General features: G+C 46.6%; 1 protein-coding gene across 1 annotated transcript in view; it reads right to left on the bottom strand.

Annotated features, from left to right (window-relative positions):
- Positions 1–23,003, bottom strand: part of LOC120024690 (zinc finger homeobox protein 3-like) — a 164,639-nt gene that overhangs the window by 46,533 nt on the left and 95,103 nt on the right. The gene's annotated exons all lie outside the window — the stretch shown is intronic.

The raw sequence follows: 23,003 nt of genomic DNA, 5'->3' as shown, positions 1-23,003 counted from the left end.
CACAACGTCCTGCCCCCCCCTCTGTCTTTCTTTCCCTGGCTCACAGGCGGGCACATGGCTGTGCTATTTTACGAGCTATTGCTGAGTTTTTAAATGGTCAGAGTTCAATGTTAGGACACAAAAAGCCTACGGTGGTATTTTCTTTTATTAACCCCACAAACAAACATAAAATACAACGATTATTTTCAAATTAGGCAGCTTAGTTCCAAACTAACAACACTTAAAACCACTATGGCAACAAAAACTCCTGAATCGTTAGGGTATCGTTCGTTAGGGAGTAATGATAATAATGATAATATTTCCTGTTCAACACAATCATTTCTGGAGGAGGTAACTATGCTATTTTTAATGAGCAATCTTGGCGGAAGAATTTATTACAAAAAAAAAGATCACAAAAAAATATTCCGTAATGCCTGCTGTTTGTCAGTCATAGGTTAGAGCATGTATGGTATTCAACTCTAAACAGGAAGTACATATCAACATGATAAACAACAATACCAACACGAGAGTGGATGTCTGCCTGGATGACAACTTTTAAGATTTACCCAAGAGTCTACTCTTTTGGAAGAAACACATCTACCCTTCTCAGTGGGTGATGCAGCAGTGATGCTTTACCATCCTGCAAGTAGCCTCAGTCTATTCAGGCTTCAATACAAGAGCAGAATATAGCTCCATCTTACCTCCAAACACTGCAGAGAAGGTGCCCAGTCCCCCCTCACTCCTCCTCCTCTACCCTCCAACCCCGCCTGCTGCCAGGGTTGGGTTTGGCAGGGAGACCCCTGCGGCTGGATTCCACCTGACAGGAGCTCCTTAACAAGCGCCAGTCATTAACCTCCGGAGCAGGCAGCTGCCATGTGATGTAGTACGCCGGGCCCGCTGCAGAAGGCCCTATTGATCCCACACATACTTGGTGCCTTCCTGGATGCTTATAATCAATATGCAAATGGCCCGCGGCATTGATTCAATATTAATTTTCAATTAGGGAGTTCTCGGGGGTCCTGAGTGGTCAATACAGAACCATTCAGAGCAAAGGCATGAGCAAGTTGCAGTTGCATTGACGTTCTTCTACCCAAGACAACTTACTTACTGTTTATTTAGCCTGCTTTGCTGTAAGCACCGATTAAGGCTCTGGCTAACAGGCAGAGAGACAGATGGGCCTTTCTCCACTTCCACAACACACCCTAAATAAACTGGATTCTGGTGAAAATATATTGTCCAAAGTAATCATCTTACACTTAGTTCATTTTTTTGTCTTTTAAAGGTGGGGTAGTTTCAGGAACAGTCTGAGTAGATTTCCTCAGTATCTTATCAGTTTCACCTGTTCATATCAGCTTTCAGTTAGGAGCTGTTTGATGAGTGAGAAAGGAGAAATGACTCACTGTCCCCTGACATTACTTAACCATGCAAGACATCACACATTTAACGTGTATCATACAATTCCTGATAGGCCTTGCGACAGCAAACAAATGCATATTCAAGACCAGCCTCCATAATTTATGAAAAACAATTACAGAGGGCCAAGTCACCACGTTAGTACTCTCACTGAGAGAAAAGCCACATTTACTCAGCTACTTACTCAGACACCAGGGCTTAGGAGTAACGACTGACCATGCACCATCACCATCAGTCTTCTTTCCTCGCTTTCTTTTGTTTCCAAGTCTTCAATTAGATTTACCAGGTGTCACCCTATCTTCAATATCAGCTCCTGTAGTAATAACCTCTGGAACGAGGAAATAAGTACTTTCTTCACATCAGTCAAGAATGTGGAGGGAGAGAGGGAGGGAGAGAGCGAGCGAGAGGGAGAAAACATTTTCTCTGTTGAAACGTCGTTCTCTGATAAGTGAGGTAATGGATTCCAGGCAGGACTAGTCCTGCTCTTCAACGTGAAAACAATAGTATTGATTTATAAGCGTGTTGTATTTCCTGTACAGACTGCGTGTCTATCAGAGGCCATTTTATTGAGTGCTTGGGCTTGTCGCTGCGCAGCCTCTCACTTGCTTCCAGCTGGTCAAAGAGGCAGGCGCTCACAGCTGGGCTCTGTTCACTGGAGGAGACATTCTGTAGAGATAGATACCACACTGTGACTGCACCAACCCTCCTAGCCTAGCACCCACTGCCTGCTAGGTAAGATGGGTGACATTATCAGAAAACAATGTCTGTAAAGCAACACTTCCTGCACAAAGGGAGTAGTCCGGGTCGAGGACAGGAAGTAGCACTATATAAATGACAGAGAATGAAACACAGGAAATGGAAATGAGGCCCCTTACAATACAGATAAACTGTCAGGTAGGGGAAGAAACAAAAAAATCCAAACAAACTCCAATCAGTCAACAGAATAGACCAGAATGCAGTCACATCTAATCCAACAGCAACAGAGACTGACGAAGAGAGGATTGCAGGGAGGGAAGTATAGAAAAAGAGATAAACCGGTAGGGCCACTGGCTGTGCTCACCAGTAGCTGCACTGCCTGCTCTAATTGGTTTAGGGATAACATCAATTACCACATTGCTTATTAATGGATGAAGCCTTTATTGGTTCCATTGATCAGCAGGACTTGTTAGCCATCATCCTACGCAATGGTGGATGTAACAAGCTTACATATTGGCATATCAATTAATGCAATCAATTCCTGCCTAGCAGCTGACATTCCCTCGCTCTCCCACTCCCCCCCCCATTCTTCTCGGCCTCTGGACGACCAAGACAAAAGGCCCATGTCAAAGCAGACTTTCTAAAGAGATTTTCAAATTATTGCTTAAGTTGAGAGGCGCACGTTCAATCGACTGGGTGGAGGTGTGGCGGAGGTGTGGCGGAGGTGTGGCGGAGGTGTGGCGGAGGTGTGGCGGAGCAGTAGGGGAGGCAGAGCGGAGGTGTGGTGGAGCAGTAGGGGAGGCAGAGCGGAGGTGTGGCGGAGCAGTAGGGGAGGCAGAGCGGAGGTGTGGCAAAGCAGTAGGGGAGGCAGAGCGGAGGTGTGGCGAAGCAGTAGGGGAGGCAGAGCGGAGGTGTGGCGGAGCAGTAGGGGAGGCAGAGCGGAGGTGTGGCGAAGCAGTAGGGGAGGCAGAGCAGAGTGTAGACGTCTGGTTTGAGTTCAGTAACACACCCGTGTTGGGGGCGTAGAAGTCAAAAGTCTCCCTGCAACAACAGGAAGCTAAAAGATTTCAGTGGGTGAAAACAGACTGATACAAAATGGTTAACGCTACAGGAGAGTCCACTACTCACTGACTCTCCACACTCCTCGCAGACAGCTGAGGAAGTTGAATCGGATTATCTGCCATACACACCATGGCAAGTGGCACATCTCAAACACCCGTCCCTTGATACTCCCAAGCAGATCGCAGCAAACTGCACTCAGCCCCTGTTCTTTAACTGTATAAGTCTGCTTTGACTGTCTAAACCGCCTGTTTCGTTTCAAACTTCCTTTTCTAAATTGAGATCAATGTAGCTTTTTAAGACTCATTGATTAGCACTTAGAATCCTCTTCTCTGTCACGGCTGTTCCATAGGGATGGCCGACTTTAAATACTACTATGTCAGTGTTGTGTCGCCCCAGTAAAACGTGGGCAGAGTCGGGGAGAACATGAGCGATGAATGAGGGAGCAGGGTGTGATAACTGAAAGCACACCATGACAAAGTGGAGGGATTTAACGTTGGGCCCGCAGCACTTCATTTGCTTAATAACAGATCATTCTGTAAGAAAGTGGCTGCTCTGAGGAGGATATCGCCCAACGAGGATGTCTCACTAGCAGAAATCCTATTTGAAGACAACACCTTGTGAGGGCTCATCCTCCTCCACGCCTAAGACGATCAGTGCGCATGACAGGCCGTATTAATATGACGCTCCAGCTAACTTAAAAACAGGAACCAAGATGATAGCCAGGGAGGAGGAGGGGCCGTGGGTACTGACTGTGCATGTAAGCAGGGTGATGGTGTGGGGGGGTAATGCTCTTTTTGAAAAGATGTCTAACATTTCCTTCTCAGAGCACTGGGGTGAGGGGGGGGGGAGGGGGTCATGTAGGACCACTGCACTCTATGATGACCACGCATGGAGCGGAGGAGCGCAATCACCCCCCTTGAGTCTTGTTAAAAAACAAAGGCCTCCCTTTGTTATTGGTACAGCCAGGGCTCATTCTCTCCTATCTGGCTGCTATCTGCCACAATCCTCCATCACATCCATGACTGCCTGATCAAAACACCTCACCCTGAAATGCACACCCTGGCCTGCTTCCACATATACTCATCCAAGACACATGCTTGACTGCACCCACGCACAGGCTAAACAGGCTTGAACGTTTTTTCCTGTTTAAAGTTGACTTTTTGCCTTTCCACACTAAAGTCAGAGGTTATAGTGTTTTAGGGCTTTTCAGGGTAGAAGAAACCTTCTGACCAGTTTTCACATCACTGCCTAAAACCTTGTCTTTCAAACAACCTTGTAGCAACGTTAGTGAGATAACTCAACATCACATCACTGAGGAGTATACTACTGCATATAAATACGACAGCAACATACATTTGTACTAAACTGTTGGCTAAAACATATTTCTAGACTGTAGTACAGATATTAAAAGGTGCCTCTGGTAACTGCATTTCCACTTTATGAATGCTGTGAAGGGCAGGGAGAGAGGGAGGGGGTGGCTGTTTGTTTGACAGTGTTATTACTGTATCCTATACTGAGGCCAGGCGTGCAGGCAGTTAGTCGGGCACCCCACACTCGCTGGATCCGAGTCCTCCTGAAGGCTCTTTCAGTCCCTGTCCCCAGAGCAACACAGAAGTGGGCTGAGCAATTAACAATTTCATGCTGATTGCCTGAAGCATGTTTTGCTATGCCATAAAGATAATAGCATGAAGGACGCAGTAGGCCCCCTCCTCCTTCTCCTCCCCGGTGTTCCTCCATTGCCTCCATCTCTCAATTCTCTCCTGCGTGATTCACATCACAGATATTAGTGAAATGGCTGCTCTGCCTGCCTGTCTGCTTTATTAAAGACTCTGGTCGTTTAGAGGAGGGCATTTAAGAAAAATATCCAGATGACTCCCTGAAGAGTAAACAGGTATGATTATTAAAGGCAGAGGGAAAACTAGAGTCTCCGTCTCCCACTGGCTTCTTGATTTGAAAGTCTAATTTTGCAACAGCACAACAGGTGGGCATGTAGACACAACAAACAGAATCCCTCTCCCCGAACACACTGCGCATGCTCTGTAGTGGGCGCTGGTGACAGCCCTCAACCCTCCCCCCTCCCCACGTGGCGCTGGTTGGAGGACGCTGGCGTGACAGCTTTCCACACACACTACTGTGCTCACGGCTGCACAACAGGGAAAACAGGGGCGTTGGTAAACCTTTAAGCAATATTCTACATGAGCAGTTGCACATCAAAGAGTGATAAAGACCGGAGGCATGTAGGTAACATTCTTCCCATGGTAGCATCACATGCCAAACTGAATAAAAAGCACACATCAAAATGCTAGCTAGTGTATGTACATATACAGTTATAAACCACATGGGGTTCAAACAATACCTTCCACATCAGTTTATTAGGTTCTGGAAAACAAGCAAGGAAGCAGCCATCTAATTTCATTCATTTCTGATCCACTAGCTAGCCTTTTGCAGAGCTGTCCTGCTTTTTCAGAGGTCATATTTCCCATTTTCTAATGCCTCCACCTGCACAGTATGCACACTGCATACATGAACATGGGTTAACGCTAGACACATGAATACACAGAGAGACAAGCAGACACCCACTCACACACACCAGGGAAGCAACCGGCCACTGCAGCGTTGCTAATGAGTGGACAACACCTACAGTAGCACATTGTCCTCAACCCAGACAGTTCACGTGACCCACATTGCGCATAAAGGGCATTTTTAAACTAAAGTGCTGCCTTCATATCACTAATGATATTTCTGTGTTAATGAGTGCATGTTTTTAATGCAGCGCCTCGTCGGGCTGCATTGGCAATCTGAAGATTTATTTATTTCATGTTATGACCAGGACAGGGAAATTTATGAACTTGGGAGGTGGTTTAAAATCAGAACACAGCTCCGATGTGCATTAAACAAGGAAAGGCTTCCAAAAGCCCGTGATTGATTTCTTATGTTATTTCAGATTGTACTGACAAATCTCCCTCTGGGTACAGACAGTGTGTGTCCCTATATTTTTCTGAATCTGCCAGCGAAAGGTAATGAGGTAAATAAATTCACATTTTGATTAAAAATATAATAATAAATGCTTGATTGCATTTCCCCCTGATGGAGTGTGAGTCCCTGAACCTCTTCAGTATTCAAATGACTACATTTTTAACAATCCCAGCTCTCGCATGATCATCATTATACCAGGAAAAAAAACAGAGCAGATCAAGAGACAAAATAAATGTGGACTTGAGAGAGATGGAAGTGGACAAAGCGTTGCAGCACCAGCCCCCCCCCCCCCGGCCCTCCGACCCCCCGGCTGTGTGTGAATGTCCAGCTGGCGTGGTGACCTCGGCTCCTCACACAGGCATTAGAGGCCACATATTGTTAATGATACGGGGCCACCATCAATTTGCATCCTGAAGTGATCATGACGGTTGGACACACACACACACCAAGATACAAAAAAATGAAGAAATCTGCACCACAACCTGAAACTACATTCCCACCACCACTACCACACACACATACGTACCTCCTGCCCCCCCCCACCCCACCAACTAAATTGCAGTCACATCCCCCCCGTTCGTAGGCGATAATAATTGCGGACGGCCAATAAATTACTACTGCCTCCATATCAATTATAAGCATCACGTCTGGCAATGAGGAAAATGAGATCTTGTGACAAATTTCATGAGGCTTCGCTGCCCAGCAGCCTTTCTTAACATGCTACAGATAGCAATCCCTTATCTAGCCTCTGTAATGGGGAGCTACGGATAGAGAGATGGAGCTGCAGCCATTTAATTAAAAAGCTAGGGGGGGCGGTGTAATTCATTGAAGAGGCCCAGGAAGGAGACAAAGCCTTTGTCTCCAATACATATTTTGCTCTACATTGTCACTCATCAGGGACTGAGCTTTCTGTATTTCATTTGATAGCCATTCGAAGCATTTCCCCCCTTCTTCTCTCCCTGACATTTTTCCCTCCATTTTCTCCTCCTTCTCTCTCTTCTTCCTCTGCTTTTTTATTTCCCAGGAGTACACTGGACTGTTTTCTCCACAGGGACTGTTCCAGCGTTTTTTACGAATGACTGCGGTGGACGGACAGTGACCCTGAATGAAATGGCCCCTGCACCGAATCGTATTCCCAACTGGGGAGCGAGGGTGAGGGCGCTAGCTTCAAGAGCTCGGCAATGAGGATTTATGGTGGACAGGGAGACGGCAAAATAAAACACCAAAAGGGATGGCCCTTAAATCTCATTCCCTGCCCAATATTCATTGCAGTTGCAATCGGGTGCCCTGATAGAGCGTTGACAAAACGACTGTTGCGTTCAAATTATGGCTTTACTCTCTACTAATATTTAACATCATTAGAAAAGCATTAGAAAACCATCATAAAACCTGGGATTATGACTAGAGCATTAAACACAATGATTATTCAGTGTGTTCCTTCCCCGCTTTGCCTTGGAAATGAGATTTGCTTCACCGTGGCTATGTAGGTGAAAGCAAGAGTATTTCTCATAATTACTATAACATTTGAAAAACATTGCCCTGCATGAATAACTATACCATTTATGGGATTGTGTTTTCTTCCCCAAAAGCAACTTTTTTCAAGATGCTTGTGATACCACAGAAGGGCAGTAATGCAATTCTACAGAAGCTTTAGCAGACTAATTCAAATATCTCTCCATACCTCCACCTACGAGGCGATGGCCGATCATATAAAGCTTTTTTGCATTGCCAGACAGACCTAGACAACATCCCTGAATACAAAACCAGATGCTAAATAGCTCAAATGTATACACACACTGCATATCTTATCGGTTAAAAATGAATCATCATTCAAACACCATCCGTTGTCAGCAATATGGAGAAGGGAGGGGGGCGTCACAGTTGTTCAGCGGGAGGGGTTGGGGTTACAGGGGGTGGCTGTAGAGTGTTAAGGCAGCTGACACCAGTGCTCTCGCTGTAGCCATGGCTGCCACTGCGGTCAGGCCACAAACCATTAGCAACACAGCACGCCACAGCAAATAACATTCACAATGCTGCGTAGTATTTTCTCATAAAAAAAATACACCAACACATTCTCATAACCATACGGCTTATTCAGCATGGACTAATCTGTACACGGAGGATGGATGTACTATTCCACTTATAGGAGGAGGACGGCTGTGTGTTACTTTTTGGGGCTTTTCTCGGCAGCCCCATTATCAGCAGCAGCCATCAGCACAAAGATAAAAGATCCTAATGGAGCAGACCCCGGTGGAGATGAAAGGTGCAGAGGATGGCACACTCTGTTTTGAATCCCTAATGCGGCCCATGTTTCTAGGGGAACGGCCGTCTCTCAGGCCCCTTTCATAGGGCTCCCCGCCGGGGGCCTCAGGGATAAAGGGCTCTTCTTCCTTGTCACGGAGGACTAAGGTACTGACCCCTTGACCCTGCCCTCAAAGGCTCTTCAAAACCTCCTTAGGAGGCACGCAGATTTCGGAGGGGAGCATATCCATGTCCTCCAAGAATCAATCTAGACACGGACAATGGAGACACAGTGTGGTAGGGTTAAACCCAGCAAAATACACCCTGTGACATCACCAATATTAACCACACATGACCAATGATTGGTACACTGCATCTGAATGGAAGGCTCAATGATCACAATGAGGATCGGCAGAGAGAGAGAGAACGTGACTGTACCAGGCAATCCACCAGCTAACTAAATGAGCTAACATTGCAGAAAAGTTCAGAATAAAAAGATAATACAACTTTTCTGTACTTGGAGATAAAACATTATCTTCTTGTGTTCTTAGAGATGGGGTGGACTGTTAGCTAACTCTCCTTGAAGCTACACATTCTTTTGGGGGCAGGAGAAGAGACAGGCTAATATAAGAGCAACTCCTTGTCAAGCCTTTGAGAGTAATTCAACTGACACTGATGAGAATCAATGTTCCTTTGAATGCATTACTTGGCAGAATCGGGAGCTTTTGTCCCTTAAACTTAGCCGTCGAAAAATGATGCCCTTCGAACAATGGGGGGAGAGGTGAAAATATAGAGATTGAGTGAGAGGGGGGGAGAGAGAGAGAGAGAGAGAGAGAGAGAGAGAGAGAGAGAGAGAGAGAGAGAGAGAGAGAGAGAGAGAGAAAGTATTCTCTCCCATTCCCTTTCACAGAGCCAAATGGATTCCGAGCACTTTATGCATTAATCAATCAATATCTCTCACTGTACATCAACGGTGCGACCAAGTTATGAATGACCTTTGCAACAAAAAAAGGACACTTTAATGCACACAAGATAGCTCGTAGCTTAGTAACTTCAGCCCGGTTTTTATCACGCATGATTACACCTTCACAAGGCACAGGGCCATTAATAGTGCACTAAATATGACGAGGTTAGTCGTTATTCAATTTGCACATGGACAGGGTTGGGGCTGGTGCCCCTCACCAAGCTCACATGTCTGCCTGCCCCCAGCTCTATGCACTATGCTTTTGTATAAAGAAATATTATATTAACACAGATTTGTATCATTATTATTATTTTTGCTATTAGATTTGTTTAGTGCATTAGAATTAGATAATGCCACAAAATGAAAAAGGTAGACAGTCACCAATCACAGTGGATTTGTATTGGGGCTCACATAAGCGTTAAGTGCACTTCTTTGTAGTGAGGCTCAAGTGCTAATTTAAAGACGCTTCCTATCTTTAGATGAACGAAGACTAACCACCATCACACTTGAGAGAAATCACAGTAAGTGCAGGGGTGCACTCCAAACCTGCCTGTTGACAATCAGGTACAATGTCACCCAACAGTTTGGGTCGATTAGATACAACTACAAATGTTTCTGCCCTCTACACTACAACAGAGAAACATTCCAATGAACTATGAACACTAATATATTGTATTGGCAGGTAAGCTGAAGTAACAACTTCTAAGTCGTAATGTATCACAAGCAGCCTCTCAATCAAATGAGTCACTGTCCAGTATTCTCATGATGTTAGGAATTTAAAGTATTTTCTTCTTTTTGATGAAGACACAAATCTTTCATCGTGAATTTGGTCACCCCTCATGGCAAGTACTGATTTTTAACTTACTGAGCAATCAATTCCAATAATGTCTCATTAAATGACAGAATTCTTGAAATCAGATAACATGCACCAGGAAATGTAAAGATACTTTTCCGGAGGCGGGAAACGGAGGGCAGACAAAGAAGGGAAAGAATTTGCCTTTTCTCAATTTCTTTCTTTTTAATGGGCTGGAATAAGAAAACGGGGCAGGCAGGCAGGGTAAGGGCTGTGGTGGGGCTGGGGGGGGGGGGGGGGGGGGGGTATATGGGATTGGGAAAAGGGTAGTAGTGGTGGAGGGGTCTCTCTGTGCCCCGTCCTCAGCGCTGTTGGAGCGTGGAGGTGAAGCGTGGAGACAGAGTGGAACGGACAGGAGCTGACTGCACAGAGAGCCACAGAAAGGAAGAGCTCAGGCCAGGAGCACACATTAATACTATTGTGGGCCACTCACAATGGGGCCTGGAAAGTGACTGCGGAAGGCCCTTAAACAAAGGAGACATCATTCTCTCTCCCCCACCCAATTAGATTTTCTCGCCCCGTTTTACATGACAAAAACACGGTCCATTTTTCCCAATTCCCCCTGCCATATTGGGCCCCGTTGACACAGGACCAGAGGAAACCAAACAAACGGCAGATTAGTGCTCGGTCTGGCTGATTGACAGTGGCCTGCACCGTCCATTCAGACACCGCCACTGTAGCGCCATACTGCTTCTCGCCCCCAAATATGTGCCCTATCTCAACCTTCCCACGTGCCCGCGATATTCAACATATACATGAGAGAGACACTCATTTCCAAAACACACCCCATAATCATAACTTTTTTCTCACCAGGTCCTCTGAAATGATATTTCACACAGCCCAACAGGAACTAAATACATTATCTAGCTCCCAAACTATTGCAGATGTTTTCTTATTATCTCCAAACAAAAGGGCTGCTCTTGCTTGGGGGTAGCCCCTTCCATCTCTCTACAGCAGAGTTTCTCTAGTCTACTTATTTTAACTGTGTGTGCTGGCTGTTTAATAGCCATTGACTTGCCTGTTATTTCCAACACAGCTCCCTATCCGTGGTTCATTAAGGGAACAGTGAAGAGTGACAAGGACCTGGAAGTTAATACTACTCTCTGAGTGCCAGGCCACCCTTCTCAGACACCGTTAGTTCCTGTTTTAAAATTCAGATGACCACAGACGCTACAGTGTAATCTCCCTCCATTTCAAATAGGAGTCACACAGGGGAGCAGCACCAGCTCCATCTCCTACAGAAGGCTGTGGGGCCTGGGGAGAGGAGAGGCCTGTCTGGTGCACTTTGCTATGCTTCCTGCTGCACACTGATCTCTCTCTCTCTCTCTCTCTCTCTCTCTCTCTCTCTCTCTCTCTCTCTCTCTCTCTCTCTCTCTCTCTCTCTCTCTCTCTCTCTCTCTCTCTCTCTCTCTCTCTCTCTCTCTCTCTCTCTCTCTCTCTCTCTCTCTCTCTCTCTCTCTCTCTCTCTCTCTCTCTCTCTCTCTCTCTCTCTCTCTCTCTCTCTCTCTCTCTCTCTCTCTCTCTCTCTCTCTCTCTCTCTCTCTCTCTCTCTCTCTCTCTCTCCATCATCATCAACGTGTTACAGCACTGTCTAACCTGCTCCTGAATAGGCAGAGGTTGCTCTCACCTGCTCTCACCTGCATTGACACCGGCTGTGGGCACACTGGCTAAAGGCCCAGACTCTCTCTGGATGCTGCGTGTTTATCCTGTACCTTATGACTCTGAGTAAGGCTGTTGTTGTGCATTCTGAATCTCAGACCAAGGACTTATATAAAGGTTCTAAACTGGCCATCCAAGTCTACATGTATCACGGTAGGGAGAGCATTAAAACTTCAAAAACAAGTGCATGAGACCATCAGCCTGAGTGAGCGAGGCGAAAATCTTTTTATAGCAGCACTTGGTCTAACATAGCGGCACAACTCTAAAGTGGGCCTGAATTGCGTGTCCTTTCCTCTTGACTGTGCAGCGTGGCTGAATTGACTCGATACGCCGGGCTCTCCTGTATGCTTACTGAGCAGGTAGCGTGAAAATTGACCTTTGCTTGGTTTCTTAACAGTGGATTATTCATCTTAATGGTTCAGATTGGTCAGGGTGGTTTTTCTGCTGTCTTCCAACATATTTTCCTCTCTCTCTCCCGTCATTGTGTCTTCCAAATTCATTTTTAAATGAAAGAATATGCTTTACAGAACTCCGAGGGCTCAACAAATAACCATGCCAAAAATCCCAGAACAATAAAAAAGGAAAAAGCCCATATAAACTGCTGCAGGGATTGGAAATCAACAGGCAATGATTGCATATGCAGTAACCGTTTTATAGGCAATGTGTGAAACAAAGACAATAGGAAATTCAGAAAACAGATCTGCCCATGATGTTATCTGAGTTATTTCTACTCATGAGTATAAATGAGGCACTATTTCAAGAGGAAATGCAGAGCTTTAATCTGAAACCCATGAGTGACACAACAGAGAGAAACACACTTGTCTTCTTGGCCGTATTCATTCTGGGTAGTGTTTGAGAGGCAGGCCTTTGTCTCAGTGGCTGTGCCCTGCATACTGTAATGTAAGCAGACACCAGGTCGAGAGGATGGCCAAGACACATAATACAACACGTTTAAGAAGCAGATACAATCCCTCAGATGGGAGCTATGTCTTTGATGCAGTGCTTCTGCTCTAATGACTGGTGAATCTCCTCTCCACCGACCCGCCCTGTCTGAGGGGCCCGCGCCCAGACACTGCACTAAAATAATACGCAATAGTCATTTTTCTGGGATTTTTTGCACTTAAAATACCATCCATCAGTGGGCCAGGGCGGACTCCTCTGGCCCATCTAAACAGGCTTGTGGGTGAATCTGTCTAGTAGCAGCTAATAAAATAGCAGTGACAGGGCAGCGGGCCCAACCAGACAAAGAGACAGTGTGAGGGCTATGCCTTCCACCGGACCAGGAGGGACGCCATAAATCTAGCCCAGTCAAACAGCAGGAATGTCCCAGTTTGTCAAAAACAAATACCATCTTGTCTTGGATCGTCACTGGGCAGAAAAAGGGCCTCACATCTGGTTAAATAGAGTCAGCCAGACTTCCACCCAGCCCAGGCCATGGGCACGACTGACTTCCAAATCCAGACTTCAGCCCTTCTTTAACAAACAGGCCATCACACGGAAACTGCTGTCCAATCAGCAGCCACGGAGCACCACCACATTACCCCACAACACTCTGCATCTAAACATGAATCCTCTATTAGGGCCAATGTTAACACTTTGTTTGAGGTGGGGAGGGAGATTCCCCTGCAGTATGCAGACACTGGGCCAGGAGCTGAAGGTATGCTGTGATCAATAGCCTGCCCAGTGTGGGTGGTGTATAGGTGAGGCCAGAGTGGTCCTTTGAGGCCGGGGGGACAGTGTGAGAATCTCTGTCTCTGTACTGTTGATACCCAGCCTTTCCCTGTGGGGGGAAATGTGATGATGGTTGCCGCGGGTAACAGGAGACATCCCGAGCTGAGCCAAACACCTGCTCCCCCCTACGGACCGCTGATAGATCGTACTAATGTCACAACCATCACAAACCTGGACACTCTCTCTCTCTCTCTCTCTCTCTCTCTCTCTCTCTCTCTCTCTCTCTCTCTCTCTCTCTCTCTCTCTCTCTCTCTCTCTCTCTAACTCATATTTCCCCATGTATTTTTCTCCTCACTCACTCATCCATACCCTCCCTCCCTCCCTAGAGAATTATCAGACGCAGGCTGAATCAATGGCAGGCGTGCAGGCCCACAGGTAAAGGTTGCAGGGTTCACTATTGAATTATTCCTGCTCCTCTCTCATCACCGCCATCTGCCTGGCTGCTATTAATTGATGAGGTGGAGGGACAGAAAGCACAAGGCTATGCCGCCAACGCACATACACAACGCTGTATGTGTGTGTCTGTGAGAGAGAGAGAGAGAGAGAGAGAGAGAGAGAGAGAGAGAGAGAGAGAGAGAGAGAGAGAGAGAGAGAGAGAGAGAGAGAGAGAGAGAGAGAGAGAGAGAGAGAGAGAGAGAGAGAGAGAGAGTGGGTATGGTGTGTAAAACACACACACACAATCAGACACCACAGTGGTTCTCTCCGCCAGTCATTCACATCTATCACGGGACAGATAATGAATCATCTCTTGCTTTCAGCCAGTGTTTGTTTCATCTGCCTTTATTGTAATGGAGCCTTCAGAGTGTGAGGGCAGGTTGGCTGCTGGAGAGGGCATTCTTTACTCCCTGGTTTTGTTCTGCTGTCAGGCTGGGAGAAGCTGGGAGAGTCAGGGCTGCTGAGCTGAGACTGAACTCATCCAGAGCAAAGATCATGGCCTTTGATCTGCCAGTGCTCTCTGGGGGGACAAACAGGCCTCATTAAAAAAGACTAAATAAAGCTTTCCCTGCCTCCATTCTAAACTTCCCAAACTTCTCCACTTCTCCACTCTCTTATGTTGCCTATGGTCAAATTGAGCTGCCTTGATTCTGACAGTGAGTGAACTGCTTGGTCTCGCAACACCAAAACATAGCAACAAATAAAGCGATCTAACGGCGTTTAAGAATTTATTGGCTCTTGTTCCCAGAATACCTGACATACACAAACAGTGCAATCAATAGCAAATGTATCCGAACAAGGGCCTACTGGGCGTGAGATCAAAATGTGTGTCTTGGGGGAAGTCCAAGTAAGCTACAAAGAAAACTTATCTGCTTATGTCAAATGAAAAGTTACAAGTGCTAGTGATCGGCAGGAGAGGTAGCCACATTACAGACGTATCGTATAGCGATCAAATGTTAGGCTGTGATGGATTTATGGATGTGCCTGTGTGTTCTGTCCAGGATGGCCTAAAACAGAGCTTTGATTGGATGGGATTTATATGGAACACTTGGCGTTATTGGTGTAGTGTGATTACAGAAACAGTGAAATGAGTCACACTGGGGAAGTGACTGTGATACACTTACATTACAGCATTTCCTCTAAATAAACCAAGATGGCTGCCAAGCCGCTGTCTGCACTAGTGGAACAACAGCCAGCCATGTTGCACATCTGCAAAGACGCTGCAGTAGAATCCTATAAACATTCACCTCGACTAAACTCATAATAACCTAGTCACTAAAAACTCATATAGTACACAAGGTATTTTCACACTATCAGAAATGATACAATGAACATGAACTCACTTCTCTCTCAAAGCACTTACGGCTTTTCCTCTCCTCCTCTTATGCTTCCTGTCTGACACTGTCGCTGCTGCTGGTTTAATCAAACCCATCAGAGCCATTCTCTGTACGTCAGCGCATCTATTCTCAGTTCCCCTTTCTGCAACCACAGAGCCAGCAGTCCTCCATGCCCTCAAGCCAGACTGACAGGCCCACAGGAGTGTCTGTGGTCACTCTCTCGCTGAGTGACAGGAAGGCAAGCAGGGCTACTGCATAACCCCCCCCCCCCCCCACAGACCCCTCCGGAGTGTGCAACCCAGCACCCTAAACCGCTGCTCCCCACCTCTGCTCAGATATGCAGCAGCAAAGCCTCAGGGCCTGGAAATAGAACTCATTAACACGGTTAGTAAGTACAAATGAGAAGACTGTCTCCTGATGGACTGTCTATCTTTTGGATCAGCTTTCAAGGAGAGCGTCTGGTAATGACGGGAGCGAGGGAAACCAATATTATAATGCGCTGCCTGTCTCCTCTCTGCTGACGGCGACGCACCTTGGCGGCGGCTGAAATAAAGGCCTGAAAACGGGCTCGATGACAGGGAGCGAGGGCCTCTCTCACCCACACACCCGCTAACTCAGTGTGTGTGGACACCTATGTGTGCACTCATTTATGAGTGTGTGCAACATGAAATCCAGTTCAGGTTTACACCCATGTGCCATCCCTGATGCTGAAAAGCACACACAGAGCACAGTACACATAGTGAACAAACTCAATAGGGCCTAGTGTATCTATGTAGAAAGCTCATTATGCAAAAAGCCTTTCATGTTAAAAGTTCAGGCTGAAAAGTAGACATTTTGTCTAAACTTTGTTTTTGAATGAAATATCTTTGTACTTTCTAAGTTCACCCTTCACTTGGCCTCCTCTCACTATCGCTCTCTGTTTCTCTCTTCCCCCTAAAGCCTAGTGCTCTCCTCCATAGGCCATCTATTGGGTTGACTGACAGACACACAGTGGGCCAGTCTTTGTTCAGCTGCCAGGCAGAGAGAGGCTGAGGCAGTGCAGCCAGTGGTCAGTGCCATCCAGCCCAGTGCTTAGTGCTCTGGGGTACAGTCATGAAACGCAGGAAGAATGAATATGGACACAGGACGTTTTGATTCATAGTCTATCCCAAAATAGGATTGTGGCTTTCTGGTCAATTTGCTATTGCAGGATGAGCCAGCAGTGGAATATATACAGAGGCCATCTATAAACCAGGGGGAAAGAAAATACTTCCTTGTGTGAGTCTGGACAGCAGGGCCATATGAGTGCGACTGCGTAATGTGCACAACTGGTCTATAAAGTCTATAAAGTCATTATTTCAGCTTTTTTTATAATAAAAGGCTTCTTTTTTTTCCTTCAAAATGAAAGGTAATGTATTTATGAAATTCCTGCCACGTTCTGTGGACAGCAAACAATTTCCTCTGCTCCCTGTGTTCCTGGGTCCTGGATTAGAGGCCAGCCGTCTGACAGGAGCCAGACTGGGCACTGGGCCCCGGGCCCTACAGGGGCCCCTCCTCACCCTAATAACCCTCCTCACCCGCCCTCGCCCAGACCTCATCTCCACTCTGCATCACCGCAATAACAGCCTTTATTAAAACAGCATACAGCAAAGTCAATTTCAGATTGGACATAATATGGCGTGGAAGAAGGGGCTGGTGGTTAGGGGCTACAATATCCTGTTTCTGGGAAGGTTTACGTAGCATTTTAACAAGCATGAAAAAAGGATGACATTCCAGGGATGGCTGTTGTCTGTCTCCTGTGCTCCTCCTGTCTGTGGGAGGGAGCTGTGCTGCATGCCGCCCCCGCAACGCCATCAGAGTGTGGCCAGGCTCACCCCTGCTTTCCCCTGGCTTCTGCTCTCACAGCCCCGCCACAGGACCCGCTCTTTCAGGAACACTGTGGGAGCTGGAGAAGGTAAAGCTCAAAGCCCAGCTAATGTGCAGCTCTCAGGGGCTATAGACAGGCAGGGGGCGAGAGGAAGGGAGAGGACCTGGCTTTTATACTGCATGAGCGTGAGATATTCCAACCCAGTTTAGGTAAGGATGGTTTGAAAGCCCACCATTCCCCCCCACTGTTGACATATCCTGTCGGCTGTCCAAGAGCCTCCGTAAGGGCTGCCAGAGAGCTGGGGGCCCCAGAAGATGAGTGAGGATCTGGTATTTGCCTTATTAGCACATTTTTTTAGGCATGAAGCTCTTTGCCAGCTTTTTTGGGACCATGGAATTATGTATGAGACGGAAAGAGAGAGAGGCGAGTGGGGATAAGAGGAATGCCTCTGTTGTCAGGACAGGGTTTGCTATTAACTGGAAGCGCACCCCTTTTAGTGAAACAAACAGCGAGTTTCAAATTGGATTCCGCCAGTATGCAGTAATTCCACGCATCCTTTGGCCTCATTTCCATTTGCCCATGCAAACAGCCTGCATGCTCCTCTGCCCACTCACTAGGCCACACCCACTGAGATGTGCCGGCCAGGCTCTTGTTACTGCGCTTCCTGGTTAGAGACCTCAGTAGCAAGCTCTGCTGGTGGGGTGTTTACCATGGCTACTGCAGTGTCACTATCCAGTCCACCCATCACCGCTCTATACCCCCCCTGACTGCTGCTACACCCCTGACTGACCAGGCAGGCCCCTGTGTACTGAGAGACTGGAGACAATGAGTGGAGGCTGCTCTGACGGGCCCTGGCCCCAGCCTCCCTCCCAGCCACCTCACAAACAGGGATTTCCTCCTGCGATGAGAGCCAAGCCGTCACAGACCAGTGACCTGCCATCTGCCATATGTGACTGAGGCAGATTTACAGCAGGGGCTAATCCACACCGTCAGCCCTGTTTGTTCTCCTTCTCAGCCTCCTCCGCACACACACACAAGTGCAGGCACACACCGCAGACTCCCTCTGTGAAACACACACACACACTGCTTCCCTCCATATCTGTGGCCTGCTCCACTCCACCACTCCTCCACTAGGACCCTAGTCACTTAACTTTGCCCTTTTTAAAAAGCATGATCTCATTCTGTTCAGTGCTCAAAAAATAACTTTAGTCCATTAACTGTTATGAAATGAGAAACCCCAATGTGTCAGTGAGTTATATGCCTTGGTGAACATCACTCATAAGAAATAGTGTCATCCAATGCCCGAGTGTCACACTAGCTATCAGTCCCCATACACACAAACCCACACACACACATACCTGGAACAAGAGTTTCTCCTCTCGTCTCTTCTCCCCTCCCTCTCTCTGCCAGTGTATCCAGTGAGGTGTCGGTGTCTGGGCTGTGTGCAGTGTGTTAGTACAGGGCAGCAGTGGGCTGTACTCTGTGGCCTCTCCACCCAGGGACAAGGCAGCTGTGTGGCTTGGGTGTGGGTGTGGCTGGGGTCCCTCTGAGGCCTCCTTTGTTCCCCCCCGGCCAGCCAGAGAAAGGGTTAAAGAAGACAAATGGAGGCAGAGCCACAGAGGAACGTGCTTAAGCAGCAAACTTTCAGAGCGGGGGCAGGAATTAAAACAATGGCTGCCTTTTATCCCAGCGTTGGTCTAATTGGATGGGAAATTCATCTCTGCCGCCTTAGCAGCACTCTCCCTTGACGCTCTACAGAGGGGAGACATGGCACCAAAAACCTCTGGCCTTCAGATTCCGCCCACCCAGCCGCACGCACCCCACAGCTTCCTCACACAGACCTTTCACCCAGCAAGGCTTCCTGTGTGAGTGCATGTGTGATTACACACCTTGCAAACACTATCCTAGTCTCTGTGCTGCCTGCATCTGTTTGCAGAGACAAGCCTACTTGTGTTGTCATCTGTCCTTTTTCCTTTATGACGTCACTCTGGTCTTTGATACAGTGGTCAGGGCTCCTGGGGCTGTTGCAGGGAGGCTGCTGATTGGGGGAAGCCTAGTTCCTAGCTAGCTCCTGTGGAGACTAGTAGCCCAGCACCTAACACCAACAGAGCAGCGCTCCAAGCCCAGCAGCAGTCAGGGGAATTACTGCCTAGCTGACCCAGAAATCCAGGGTCAGCATTGTTTTAACAAGCAGGGGAACCTTCCACCACTTTAGCAACTGTGCCTCGACCACAAGAAAGGGTCCTGCGCCTCCGAAGAGCCAGCGGGGAGGAAATTAATATTACACCAGGAGGGAATGGTTCAGCTCTAAAGGGGGTGGGGGGAGGGGGGGGGGGGGCTGGGTCATTCACTGGTGCTGTGACAAGGCATTAGGAGGTGAAGCGGTAGTTTGGCAGAAGGGGGAGGAGTCTAGGAATTCACAAAAGTTCATTCTCGCTGATGAAAAGGTATGTTCATTATCAGCGTAATTCGATCAAGATGCTCGAAGGGGGGGGGGGGGGGGGGGGGGGGGTAGGAGAGCGAGGAAAGGCTGACATCCTTTATTACACACTTCATTTCATTTAACGGACCTTTAAAAACTATATATAAAGGAAAAAAGAAAGGGTAAAGGAGAGAGGGAAAACTTTGCCCTGGCTCTTAAAGGGGAGGTGGCAGCCGTTCCAGACGCTCTTGGTCTGCGCCCAGTCTTTTCCTGGCAGAGAGTGTCCGCTGGCCTGTAAGGTGGGAGCGAGCAGAGCTTGACTTTGTAACACAATCAATCAGGCCTTCAGCACTGAGCCTCGCAGAGCTCCGTTTGGTAAACATCAAGTCACAGGCTATTAAAGGATCCGCTGGCTTTCTAAAGTCCCAGGATGCCAGACTGTTCAGGAGCATGACAACAACGGCCTGGTGCATAGCCGCTAACAGAGTCACTAACACAGGATAGGGACTGGGAGAGACATTAGGAGATCTCTACGCTTACGGTTAAATTACCGGATTATAATGATCTCTGGATGTCTTGATAAAACAACGCCCTGTACACATGAGCAATTCCACCCTTTGACCTTGTGATACATTTACAATGAACTCCCCTTGACTTTCATCAGTGTGTTACAATCAGCCAAACCTAATGATCTAATTCCTAACAACCCTCCCGTTCTATTTCTTAACCTCTCAGGTCAAAAGTAGCTGAATTACTTTTGGGAAAAGATGAGGTGATTAAATTAATCAACTGAAGGACCTGACAGCAAGGCAATCAAGTCATCTTAAAAGTACACACTTCACGCAGGCATTAACCTTGAACTAAACCCCACTAGCGGCCTGAACAATTATCACAGAGTAGAATTTTTTTTATCCACCATCTTGTAGTGTTTGTCGTGTGTTTACTGTGGGATAATGTGGTCTGGAAGACTGTAGTTTGATGTATCTTCGAAGGGGGGCTGGAGGGAGCACCCCTAGCATATGTGTGTGTGTGTGTGTGTGTGTGTGTGTGTGTGTGTGTGTGTGTGTGTGTGTGTGTGTGTGTGTGTGTGTGTGTGTGTGTGTGTGTGTGTGTGTGTGTGTGTGTGTGTGTGTGTGTGTGTGTGTGTGTGTGTGTTGCTCTGCCCACACCACCCCTGTGCAGGAGCCCTTACCTAACCTACAGCTAGCCTCATTCAGTTTCTTACAAACGTGGTTATCCATTAACACACATCAAAGGTTAGGAAAGAAGATATATAAATAAACAGAACCTCAAGCAAAAAAAGAGAAAATTAGACTTGTTTGTGAACCACACCACAGCCCCCCTCCTTCCTCTAACACAAAACCCCCAACCCCCCACCCTTTTAACCTAAGTGGGCTTCCTCGTGCTTTTACATGTTCACTTGTCCACTGTACTGTAGGCATTAACATATTTGGAGTGCAGTGAGCAGAAAGCTTAATTGTCCTTAATTGCTCGTCTAAATGTGTTCTCTAATGATTTGCCTCAGATCTGTGACTGCCTTTTGCGCAATTTCCCGGCCGCTGGCTTCATTATCCCTGCCTCCTTGGAACAAAGCATCTTCAGAGGCCCGGCCTTTTTTTTTTACATAACAACACACAGAGTGAGTGTGAGGGAGGGAGGGCAGTGACGGCACTCTGCGGGGGGACACACAATGGAGGCCCTTTGTCAGGGTGCAGAAGTTAAAGTGATTAGAAATCCAAATCTGTGCTAAGACACAGTGTTAATTGACCGCTGCTCACTCCTTTTTATTCGGCCCCCAACAAACGACCAATCCTGGCTTTTGTTTGTGCCTTTTGCTGCTGTGGGTGTATCTGTTGTTGCTGCTTTGCTCCTCCTACCTCTGGCCTGATGGCATCTCTGAATGTGTCTTTATTGGCTGAACAGCAAGGCCCTGTAGCCTCTATTAACTGCAGGCACAGCAAGGCCTGATCTCAGAACTATTATTATTATTTCTCAGAAAGCATCCAACTGAATTGTGCATATATAGGAAAAAAGGCTGCATTCAGAAATAATTAGTTACAGTTCATTTAGTTTTGACTAGGAAAAAATATGTGAATATACATTTTCTGAATACATGCACTATTCTGAACTAAAAATATATAAATAAACATAGAGTGTAGGGTTTGTGCCTGACAGAACGGAGGCACAGTAGCTACTTCCTGCCTTCTACCTGTGTGGGAGGAGTTACAGAGGGCAGGTGGCTTTCCTGTTAGATATGCACTATGTGCCAGCAAAAGTAAAACAATCTAGAGCACGCTGTATTTTGAATCTGAGGTGCCAAAGAAAATATATTGTGCACCATTTTATCATAGTTTTACCTGCTTATATCAATATCATAGCACAGACTGGCATTGGGAGCTGTTTGTCTTGTTTGAATACGATACGGCACAGACACTTACTCACATTTCAACCACTGTTACTTTTTAGAATCAGTTTATCAGTATGTTTTTGATTACATTTCCCTTGCAGGGAAAGATAACAACAGCAACAGCAGCACAGTCACTGTCTAAAGGTGGCTGGTTCCATGAAAGTAGTCAAATTATCTTTGATAATTAACATAAGCACTACTGCTCATATCTATACCGCAGAGGACATAAAATAAAGCCCTCTTTAGTCCCTGTGTGAAGTATTATGAAGCAGCTACAGGTACAGCCAGTAGCTGGTGAGTATGTCTGTATCCCCTTGTAAAATATAGTGGAGAGTAAGTCCTCCCATTGTAAAATATAGTAGAGAGTAAGTCCTCCCATTGTAAAATATAGTAGAGAGTAAGTCCTCCCATTGTAAAATATAGTAGAGAGTAAGTCCTCCCATTGTAAAATATAGTAGAGAGTAAGTCCTCCCATTGTAAAATATAGTAGAGAGTAAGTCCTCCCATTGTAAAATATAGTAGAGAGTAAGTCCTCCCATTGTAAAATATAGTGGAGAGTAAGTCCTCCCATTGTAAAATATAGTAGAGAGTAAGTCCTCCCATTGTAAAATATAGTACAGAGTAAGTCCTCCCATTGTAAAATATAGTAGAGAGTAAGTCCTCCCATTGTAAAATATAGTGGAGAGTAAGTCCTCCCATTGTAAAATATAGTAGAGAGTAAGTCCTCCCATTGTAAAATATAGTAGAGAGTAAGAACTCCGATTGTAAAATATAGTAGAGAGTAAGTTCTCCCATTGTAAAATATAGTAGAGAGTAAGTCCTCCCATTGTAAAATATAGTAGAGAGTAAGTCCTCCCATTGTAAAATATAGTGGAGAGTAAGTCCTCCCATTGTAAAATATAGTAGAGAGTAAGTCCTCCCATTGTAAAATATAGTAGAGAGTAAGTCCTCCCATTGTAAAATATAGTAGAGAGTAAGTACT

This window comes from Salvelinus namaycush, chromosome 30 (genome assembly GCF_016432855.1).
Source record: "Salvelinus namaycush isolate Seneca chromosome 30, SaNama_1.0, whole genome shotgun sequence".
Lineage (NCBI taxonomy): Eukaryota > Metazoa > Chordata > Actinopteri > Salmoniformes > Salmonidae > Salvelinus > Salvelinus namaycush.
The sequence above is the reverse complement of the archived record's forward strand: the minus strand, read 5'-3'. Positions and strand labels throughout refer to the sequence as shown.